The sequence below is a fragment of the Phoenix dactylifera genome, chromosome 7, assembly GCF_051530095.1.
Source record: "Phoenix dactylifera cultivar Ajwa chromosome 7, Ajwa_hap1_PhDact_Kaust_v1.1, whole genome shotgun sequence".
Lineage (NCBI taxonomy): Eukaryota > Viridiplantae > Streptophyta > Magnoliopsida > Arecales > Arecaceae > Phoenix > Phoenix dactylifera.
Genome location: NC_143196.1, coordinates 12883293 through 12895226, shown reverse-complemented (window position 1 = coordinate 12895226; position 11934 = coordinate 12883293).

The window sequence follows — 11934 nt, the reverse complement described above, 5'->3', positions numbered from 1 at the left end:
TTCTTCCTTGCGTTGGAACCAAGATGGTGAGGGAAGAAGGCCGCCACCACACTTCTTTTTGATCCTTTCTTGCTTGCGGCTGAAAAGAGAGGAGAGGAGGGTGGAATTCACGGCTAAAAAGGAGAAGCATTCATTCAATTAGGGCGCCTCCTCTTTACCCCCTTTTAAAGCATCTAGGGCTCCTACAAATTAGGAGCCCTTGATGTTATGCCATGTGGGGTGCCTCCCTCTCTCCTTGCCGCACCAAAGGAATCAAGGAGGAGGGGTGTGATCCCCTCCTTCTTGTGATGCCCTAATCCTCATCTAATGAGGATTGGATGGCCCTAATGTGGTTTAGCCCTAATCCAATTAGGCTTAGCCCAAGGGTGAACCAATTTGGATCCAATCTAGGTAAGTCCTAATCCAATTAGAACTTAGATCAATTTTGACCCAATTGAACTCTTCAATCCTAATCTAATTAGGAGTCTTATTGATTCATTAGATTAATAATTAATTGTGACTTAAGAAATCCTAATCCAAATTAGGACATATTTAATTTTAGTCCTAATCCAATTAGGACTCTTATTTGAATTCGAAGTCCTAATCCAATTAGGTCTTCTAGGAATCCTATTCCAAGTAGGAATCCAATTTTAATTCAAAACTCCTAATCTAATTAGGATTGTAGGAATCCTATTTCAAGTAGGAATCCCAGTCCTACTCTAACTAGGATTTCCAGTCCTAATCCAATTAGGACTCTAGGAATCCTACTCGAAGTAGGTCTCTTGTTTCAAGTCCAATTAATTAATTCCCTTTGTTCCTTCTTCAACTGAATATCAATCTAATTGATTACTTGTGATTCCTAATCACGATTCAACCATCGGATCGGTCAATACTTCTAGTGTGTGTGTGACCCCATAGGTTCTACTCTGACTGGTGGTGAGATATATTATGATCTCTATCACAATATCATTGAAAACTCCTTTCAATGGATTGGAACGATTCCAACTCTACTCATTAGGGTTTATCGATCACCGAGATAATTCCTGTGAGTCCCACCATCCACCAGTGACACCTAGCAGCATGTAGTGGCTACCCAGTAGAATAGAATGATGAACCTCTAAGTGCAGTTATCATATGATACAGTCCTACTATCGTGGATCCCTACAGGACGGAGGTCATGGATAACTCGTCAAACCCCTTCGTCTGTCATATGTCAAGATTTATTCGACTCGAGTTCGTTAGTGGAAAACTCTTTCTCCACTTTATATTACTGCTCTGGCTAAGGTCTTAGAACTCAGTCTAACAAATCACATAGGATCACTCCTCTTCTATCAAGGTCGATAGATTCCATGTGAGTGCATACCCTACTCCTACAGTGAACTTACTGCAGCCAATCTACACTACAAGAACCCATATGACTAGAGACCATGTATACGTGTAGTCAAACTACAATAACCTCACTGTGAGTAGCTGAAGCACCGCAGGTCAAAGGACCAGTCATACTACTGCAACATCAAGCAAGTCACTGACGAATGGATAGACATCCAAGTGACTTCTTGTCTTGGTCACGCTCAGTACCCTTGTTCTCTAACAAGCACCTGCACTATCACTTCAGTGTCCCTACACTGTGGACTCAAGTCTCGTCCATCCAGAAGAAAAGTGATCTGTGCACTGATCGGATCGATCACCGTCCTCGTGATGATCTATTGATCAGGAGCATTTAGAAATTAATCACCAATGATACATGGCTCAAATTCTCAACTCTTGAGAATATGCATCATCATCTTATTAATTTCTTGGACGATTCATAGACACATAAATAATATGAATGAAAAGATGCCTTTTATTTATTCAATAATAAATAGTCAAGTACAAAATTATGTCTCTAGAATTAACAATGTGTCAGCCAGATTGGCTTCTAGGGCATACATCTAACACCCGACGTCCTCTCTAGACCCATGACCTACCGCTGGAAAGATAACGTGGAGACCTAAAACATATCCAAAATTTAGATCGATCTGACGGACGGATCTTCAGAAATTATGTCTGCAATCAGGTCAGAACCACCCTTCCAGAAATTAAGAAGAGTCAAGAATCTTGGGATACGGATCAAATTCTATCGGATCGCATCAATTTAGTATCAAAGAAGTTCAATCCTTGGCCTTGGAAGATGGTGAACACCCGCTCTACAACCTCGAAGCAGCAAGAAGCGGCATCTTCAAGGGGCGTCGACCCACATCAAGAAGGCTCGCGATCACCCGCGGCCTCGGCGAACCTGAGACCCGATCTTGATTCCACCGACCGTCTCTTGGAGTTCTTGTGTGGGAATCAAACAACTATGCAGCAGAGCCAACAACAATTGATGGAGAAGATGGATACCATGCAACGCCATATCGAGATGATGTTGCAACTATTGCTAAATCAGCGGCAAGAAACTCCACCGGGGGGAGCTCCGCGTCGGACCCGAGTGGAATCTCCGGCCCCTACCCGTGGACGACCAGGACGGATGGGACCCCCTCCTCGCGAGCCTCTCCTTCCCAACCCACCAGAAGAGATGCGGCTGGACCAAGGAGAAGATCGACCTAAACCTTGACCCGAGCTCATACCGATTGGCGCACGCGCTAGGGCTCGGGGGATGAGCCCGATTGGCATCGATGACGGGTCGGATATGGAGGATGATCCCATCCAGAATTTTTAGATGAGGAACCAGCGTGTGGGGGAGTACCCACGCTGAGGATATGAACGAGATCGGGACCGTAATAGAGATCGAGAGGGAGAAAATCGCGGACTGACTCTTAGGCTGAAATTTTCCAAGTTTAAAGACGGCGATCCTCTCGATTGGGTGTATCGAGCTGAGCGGTTCTTTCACTACCATGGCACACCAGAGGACCAAAAGGTATTGATCTCATCTTTTCACCTAGAAGAGACCGCCTTGCGATGGTTTCAAACCGCCGACCGAGCCCGACCTTTCAACGGTTGGGAGGATTTTTCTACAGCAATTTGTCAGCATTTCGGCCCTACCGAGTACGATGACTTCCAGTCTATGCTATCAAGGGTCACCCAAAAGACTACTGTTAGAGCCTTTCAAGAGGAGTTTGAGAGGATCAGCAACCAAGTGGCGGGGTGGAGCGACTCCGCGCTGAAAAGCGTATACCTCGGAGGACTTCGTGTCGACATTCAAGCCGAGGTGAGGACTTTGCGGCCACAATCTCTGGAGGATGCCTTTGCCTTGGCCCTGATGGTGGAAGAGAAGATCAAGACCACTCGATCAGTGGCACGGGGTAGCTGGAGCAACCCCCGGGCCGGCCAAACCGCGGGGGGCTCCATCGGCCAGCCGAGAGCGCCGACGGTTGCAGCAGCCAACACAGGGCCGAGGACCCCTCTTCGCTTGTTAGGTGACATCAAGAGGGTTGAGCGTCCACCCGGGAGGACCTTGACACCAGCACAAGTGGAGGAACGTCGAGCAAAAGGCCTATGTTTTCGCTGCGACGAGAAATTTACACCGGGACACCGGTGTGCGCGGCCCGTCAGAGCGGTGATGTTGATCGACGGATTGGAGGACGAGGCTGTGGCTGAAGATGGTGATGAGGTTGCTGAGGACGAGCCCCAAGATTTAGAGGCCGAGGAAGAGGATGTGCCACCTCAGATTTCATTGCATGCCTACTCCGGATCGGCGATACCGAAAACGCTACGCATGGACGGGCAGCACCCACAATTTTTTGGATGAGAGGCTCATCAAACATATCGGTCTCATAGCAGAGCCGACATTGGGCTTCGACGTGGCATTGGGTGACAGAGCCACGTTGAGGGCAGAGGGCATATGCCGAGGCATCACTTTGACGATCCAGGGCAGCCAATTCAAGCTCGATCTCTACCCGTTGGCATTACGAGGAGCTGATTTGGTCCTTGGTACGTAATGGCTGCAGAGTCTTGGCCCAGTTACATTCGACTTCGCCGAGATGTGGGTGACTTTCAGATGGAGCAGACGGCGAGTTAGATTGGATGGCATTCGGCCTAGCCCAAGGGCTGCACTTCAGCCCCTAGTCGGCTTGCCCAGACCCGGCGCGCGCAGCTACTTGATGCAGCTCGTACCTCTGTCGACGGAGACCACGATGGAGGCAGGTTTACCTACTGATTTAGCTGCTCTCTTACAGGGGTTCGCAGATTTATTTGAGGAGCCTCATGGTCTTCCACCCGAGAGGGAGCACGATCATCACATAGAGATTGTACCGGGAGCGGAACCGGCGAATGTGAGGCCTTACCGCTACCCGCATGTTTAGAAGGAGGAGATCTCAAAGATGGTACAAGAGATGTTGGAGAGCGGCATCATTCAGCCCAGTAGAAGCTCATATTCATCGCCGGTGCTACTGGTACACAAGAAGGATGGAACGTGGCGATTCTGCATCGATCACCGTTAAGGACCGGTATCCGATTCCAGTCATAGAGAAGCTGTTGGATGAGCTTGCTGATGCGGACTACTTCAACAAACTTGATCTCCGTGCCGGATACCACCAGATCCGTGTCAGGCCCGAAAATGTGCACAAGACGGCGTTTCGGACACACAATGGCCATTATGAGTTTCGGGTGATGCCGTTCGGCCTCACCAATGCACCAGCGACATTTTAGGGGCTCATGAATGACATATTCAAACCATTACTATGACGGTATGTCCTTGTATTCTTCGATGACATACTGGTTTACAGTCGTTCATGGCAGAAGCACCTAGAGCACTTGGAAGAAGTGCTGAAAATTCTGCGCAGAAATCAATTGAAGGTAAAGCGATCCAAGTGCCTATGGGCCGAGCCGAAGGTCGAGTACCTAGGCCATGTCATCTCTGCTGCAGGTGTGGAGCCGGACCAAGCAAAGATACATTGCATGACTGAGTGGCTGCTACCTAAGAACCAAAAGGAGCTGCGAGGATTTTTGGGCCTAACTGGTTATTACCGCCGGTTTGTGGAGGGATATGGAAAGTCGCCGCGCCACTGACCCTACTGCTGCGAAAGGGCGAGTTTAGATGGACCGAGGCAGCGACGAAAGCGTTCGAGAAGCTCAAGGAAGCCATGACGACGGCCCCGATTTTGGTGCTACCCGATTTCGCCAAACCATTTGTAGTCAAGTGCGATGCTTCTGATGCCGGCATTGGTGCTGTTTTGATGCAGGAGGGACGGCCAATTGCTTTCATGAGCAAGGCGTTGTCCCCTAGGACCCGCTCGCTGTCCACATATGAGAGGGAGATGATGGCGGTCATCCATGCAGTCACAAAGTAGAGGCCGTACCTTATCGGCCGCCGATTCATCGTTCGGACTGATCAGCAGAGCCTTCCATTTTTTCTTGAGCAGCGGATACATACTCCAGCCCAGCAAAGGTGGGTGTCGAAGCTTCTCGACTACGACTATGAGATGGTGTACAAAAAGGGTGCAGAAAATCAAGTGGCGGATGCAATATCACGCCAACTCGAGTCCGGCGAGTTGGCGGCTTTGACTACGCTGGTTTTTTCTTTTATTTCAGACTTGAGGACCGCCACATGCCGGGATCCAGATCTAGTACAGATCCAGAGGGAGTTGGCAGCAGACCCGAGCAGTCATCCCGAGATGGAGGACCGAGATGGGTTGATTCTGGACCATGGGTTGATCCGCGTGCCCACCGATTCAGCCTTGCAGCAGGTATTGATTGTTGGGAACCCGCCTATGCCGCTGATATTTCAAAACAAAAATCAGATTGCAGCGGAATCGGCATAAGCGGGATCGACGTTCATCGCATGAACGCTGTTTCTAGACCGTTCGTAGTTAGATAAGGATTAATACTTTTAAAACCTTTAGGGAGATCAAATCTTCACCTTGTGCGGGTAGATGATCACCGCAAACTGAAGCTCGTGGTTTTAGGTTGAGGGTTCGTTTGAAGCCGTTCAAACGTCCGGCCTCTAGGGTATCCACACGAAGCAGAGGACCTGATCAAAGATCTCTTGTCTTTCCGAGGTGCTAGCTCCTTGCAAAGACTTCTTTTGATGGCTGATCTCCTCTCTTTCTTTCAACTCTTGAATATGCTTGAGAGGAGGAAGAAGAAGGATGAAGAAGAATCCCCACGCAGCCTTCTTTTCTTCCTTGCGTTGGATGAAGGAAGGGAGGGGGAGGAGGCCGCCAACACTTGGATCTTCTTCTTCCCTTGCTTGCAGCTGAAACAAGGAGAGGGAGAGGGTGGCCACGGCACAAGAGGGAGAGGAAGCAATCCTTGTAGGGCGCCGGCTTCATAAGCCTTTTTATAGCCATCTAGGGTTCCTACTAAGTAGGAGCCCTAGACAACTTTCCAAAGAGGGGGCGCCGGCCCCCTCTCTTGTGCCGCACCATGTGATCAAAGGGGGAGGGGCTTGCGCCCCTCCCTCTTGGTAAACCCCAATCCACCTCAATTAGGGTTTGTATTGCCCTAATGTGGTCAAGCCCTAATCCAATTAGGCTTAGTCTAAGGGTGAACCAATTTGGATCCAATCTAGGTAAGTCCTAATCCAATTAGAACTTAAATCAATTTTGACTCAATTGAACTCTTAAATCCTAATCCAATTAGGAGTCTTATTGATTCATTAGATTAGTAATTTGTGACTTAAAAAATCCTAATCCATATTAGGACGTATTTAATTTTAGTCCTAATCCAATTAGGATTCTTACTTGAATCCGAAGTCCTAATCCAATTAGGACTTCTAGGAATCCTATTCTAAGTAGGAATTCACATTGAATTCAAAATTCTATTCTAAGTAGGATTGTGGGAATCCTAATCCAAGTAGGAATTCCAGTCCTACTCCAACTAGGATTTCCAGTCCTAATCCAATTAGGACTCTAGGAATCCTACTCGAAGTAGGACTCTTGTTTCAAGTCCAATTAATTAATTCCCTTTGTTCCTTCTTCAACTGAATATCAATCGAATTGATTACTTGTGATTCCTAATCACATTTCAACCATCGGATCAGTCAATACTTCTAGTGTGTGTGACCCCATAGGTTCTACTCCGACTAGTAGTGAGATATATTGTGATCTCTATCACAATATCATTGAAGACTCCTTTCAATGGGTTGGAACGATTCCAACTCTACTCACTAGGGTTTATCGATCATCGAGATAATCCCTATGAGTCCCACCATCCACCAGTGACACCTAGCAGCATGTAGTGGCTACCCAGCAGAATAGAATGGTGAATCTCTAGGTGCAGTTAATATGTGATACAGTCCTACTATCGTGGATCCCTACAGGACGGAGGTCATGGACAACTCGTCAAACCCATCGTCTGTCATATGTGAAGATTTATTCGACTTAAGTTCGAGAGTGAAAAACTCTTTCTCCACTGTGCATACTGCCCCGACCGAGGTCTTACGAACTCAGTCTTATAAATCACATAGGATCTCTCCTTATCTATCAAGGTCGATAGATTTCTTATAGGTGCATACCCTACTCCTACAGTGAACTTACTGCAGCCAATCTACACTGCATGGACCCATATGGCTAGAGACCATGTATGTGTGCAGTCAAACTACAATAACCTCACTGTGAGTAGCCGAAGCACTGCAGGTCAAAGGACCAGTCACACTACTGCAACATCAAGCAAGTCACTGACGAGTGGATAGACATCCAAGTGACTTCTTGTATTGGTCACGCTCAGTACCCTTATTCTTAACAAGCACCTGCACTATTACTTCAGTGTCGCCACACTGTGGACTCGAGTCTCGTCCATCCTTAAGGAAAGTAATCTGTGCATTGATCTCATCGGATTGATCACCGTCCTCGTGATGATCCATCGATCAGAAGCATTTAGAAATTAATCATCAATGATGCATGGCTCAAATTCTTAACTCTTAAGAATATGCATCATCATCTTATTAATTCTTGGATGATTCATAGACACATAAACAATATGAATGAAAAAGATGCCTTTTATTTATTCAATAATAATAAAGTCAAATACAAATTATGTCCCAGAATTAATAATGTGTCAGCCAAAAATTGGCTTCTAGGGCATACATCTAACATTGATCCAGCACTTCCATGATACTCCTTTTGCTGGACACGAGGGATTTTTCAGGACTTACAAGAGGCTGAGCCAGAGCTGTACGTGGGTAGGCATGAAGGCAGCGGTCAGAGCTTATGTACAGCAATGCGATGTGTGCCAAAGGGCGAAGGTGGATTCACTGCGACCTGCGGGTCTACTTCAGTCTTTACTGATTCCTGATCAGGTTTGGGAGGATGTGTCGATGGACTTCAATGAGGGGCTGCCATTAGTTCGAGGGTACTTAGTGATCATGGTCATTGTGGACCGCCTCAGCAAGTATGCCCACTTTTCGGCGCTCGCACATCCATTTTCTACTCGACGGGTGGCAGAGGTCTACATACGGGACATTGCTCGATTACATGGTATGCCTCGAACTATTGTTTCTGATCGTGACCGCATTTTTGTTAGCGCATTCTGGCAGGCTTATTTCAGATAGCAAGGGACGAAGCTTGCCATGAGCTCGACTTACCACCCTCAGACCGATGGGCAGACGGAGGTGGTAAACCGCTGCATCGAGCAGTACTTGCGCTGTATGATTGGTGATCGGCCTCGAGAGTGGCTTTCTTATTTACCTTGGGCTAAGTATTCGTACAACACCGCTTTCCACTCAGCCATAGGGATGACACCCTTTGAGGCAGTGTATGGATGAGTACCACCGACGCTGCGAGTCTATGATCCACTGTCACATGCAGACCGGACAGAGGCAGATTTTGAGCTCTTAGACCGCAATGCTACCTTGCGGCGGTTAAAGTTCCACATAACGACTGCGCAGAACAGGATGAAGCAGCTGCATGATCGGAAGCACAGAGATCCAGTATACGACGTGGGCGACTGGGTATACGTCAAGGTGCAGCCTTATCGACAGTTGACACTGCGGCCTATGGCGAACTAGAAGCTCTCTCATCGCTTCTACGGGCCCTTTCAGATATTGGAGCGCATTGGACCCGTGGCGTATCACTTGGACTTGCCGACTACATCGAGAGTTCATCCGATATTCCACGTGTCGCTTCTGAGGGCCCGGCTTGGACCCAAGACATCTGTCGGCCCAATCATACATGAGCCATCGGAGGACGAGGTAGTGGAGCCGGTTCGAGTGCTGGCGAAACGCAGAATACGAGTAGAAGGACGACTGGAAATCCAGATACTAGTGGAGTGGCTGGGGAGAGCAGCAGACCAGGCCACATGGGAGTTTGAGACTGAGATACTTGATCGTTTTCCTGACTTCCGACCTTGAGGACAAGGTTAAGGGAAGCGTGGTGGAGTGATGTGGTTGGATCCACTAGACCGCCTCGGACTGAATCATTTGGTTATTTTTGCTTTTGAGTCCTTATGTTAATTTTATTTCAGCATAGCCTTGCTCGGGCTAGCCAACTTGGCCTTTATTAGAGTCGCTTTGGGTTTAGTTGTTTCTTGAATTCAATTAGATCAAGTCAAGTTAAGGGGTCAGGTAGCCACCTATAAATAGATGTGGTGAGCACCTATTTCAGCATGCAAAAATTAATTGAAAGGCTTTTGCCCTAGCTCTCTTCCCTTCTCTCTTCTCTTCTTGCGACGCCTTCCCCCTCTCCCTAGGCCGCCGCCTCCTCCTTCATCCGGCTGCACCACCTCTGTCCCGAGAGGCCAGCCACCTTCTCCCTCTTCTTCCTCTCCTCCTTGATCCCTTCCAGCCTCTACAAACAACTCCATCCCGTTGGATTATTAGCCTGTCCTTCCCTGTGCAGTCATCAGTCAGAGGCTGATATCTCAAGATATCGATGTCCTCTCTAGACCCACGACCTATCGCTGGAAAGCTAACGCGGAGACCTACAACATATCCAAAATTGAGATCGATCTGATGGACGGATCTTCAGAAATTATGTCTACAATCAGATCGGAACCATCCTTCTAGAAATCAAGAAGAGTCAAGAATCTTGGGATAGAATCAAATTCTATCGGATCGCATCAGTTGCCTACGTACCCCTTCGAAAGGGGGATCAAGCCAGATATAGTTCTTAATGTTTAAACTGCAGCGAAAAGATAGAAGTAAATAATTTAATTCTAGCATGCAGAATAGATCATAAATAAATACCAAGACTGTTTAAACGATTATGCATAAAACCAACTATGCATAATTATCATTAGATCTGAAAATAAGAGCATAAGTAAAGTTCTAAACTTGACTAATTTTGGATCCAATCTATCTCCGAATGCTCATTGAATGAGATCGGGAGATCACTCCGCGAGGAGCCCCAAAAGAGGTATGAACCCTCGAGGGATTGAACCCAATTAAAACTTAGCACAAAATTATATCTCTAAATTTATACCTTTATGAATCACAGAGACTAATGAATATGATGCTCGAGCTTCATAGCCACACAACCGTCTGGCCTCCACGGGTGATCCACGCGAAGCTCTTGGATGATCGACGTCCCCGAGATTGCTAGCTTGCGAGGATGTGCTGTAATCTTGAAACAATCAACCCTTGATCGTTCCTTTGAAGGCGACAGAGGAGGAGATGAAGGAGATCAAAGAGAGCTTGTGACCTTCACGTGTTCTCTCCTTTTTTCAGAACTTAGGCTATCCAGAAATTCACACACACATGGAGGAGATCGCATGGAGGGCCTCTTTTTGCCAAAAAAAACCCACACCTTCCTTCCTTCTTTGCACCAATTAATTGCCATCAAATGGCAATTGAAATCCCCATCAAATAGGGACCATGTGCGGTGGAATAAAAGAGGAGGTGTGGCCATTGAATGCTGCATTTGAATCCCTAAGGAATCGGGATTCATTTCTTCCAAAAGAAAGCAGCCGTTTGCCCCCTAATTTTGCGTCCCCTGCTAGGATCTCGCCACATGTCACTTGGCGCCATCAAATGAAGGAATTAAAATCCTAATCAAATCAGGATAAATTCTCTTCATGGCGCCACACTATAGATCCTTGCCATGTGTCATCATGCGCCATCAACTAAAAAGAAAAAATCCCATCTATGGCGCCATTGATGTGAGGGTGACATGTGTCATCTGATTTCCAAAATTGGGTTTCTAATTTTCAGAAATTGATTTCGAATTCAAATTTCAAATATTTGAATTCAGAATCTTTGTCAGATGAGGACCTTGGATCATGCCCAATCCAATTGGGTCAAGTCCCATTAATTAGGTCAAGCCCAATCTTCTTGGTTTAAACCCAATCTAATTAGGTCAAACCCTAATGTAGCCCAAATTGAATCTAATTCAATTTGGCTCAACCCAAGCTCTATTACTCAATCAAATTGAGTCAATTAACAATCTAATTGCTTATTAATCCTCCAATAATTCATTAATTATTTTATAGCGACATTTTACTTAGGATAATTTGTCAATTGAATTGACCAAATTACCCCTGGATGATTCTTAATCGTCCATCAGCCTTTATGATCAACCTAGAAAACTTCTATGCGTGTGACCCCATAGGTTCAAACCTAAACCGGTAGCATAGGAATGATTTTCTGTACTAATCGATGTGACCATCTAGCAATGGTTCCCGACGTCCGGATAGGCCGAATTATTACGAAGCAATATTCTAGAACTCTGGACTATGGTTACCGTATAATTCATCCCTATGACTCCTAATGCCAGGATGACATCAGAATTCTGTCAACTCTGTAATAGTACATCCACTCTGTGATTTAATTTTTACAAATCTTGTGACTTCTCACAAGGATTATCTTGGCCAAGTTTTGCTAAATTGAACACAAGGGCATTATCTCCTATCACCAGGAGGGGTCAATTCCATCTTGACTCACACACCGACTTCGCAAGTACTTGACTGCACCCAGTGACCTTCCGTCCTTAAATTAGAAATTCAGTTAGTCCGGTACCAAAGTACAGTGAGTTGCTTACTAATTACCGTGGTGATCTCAGGTCTGAGGGACATATATACCCATATCCACTCAGAACATCTCTTGAC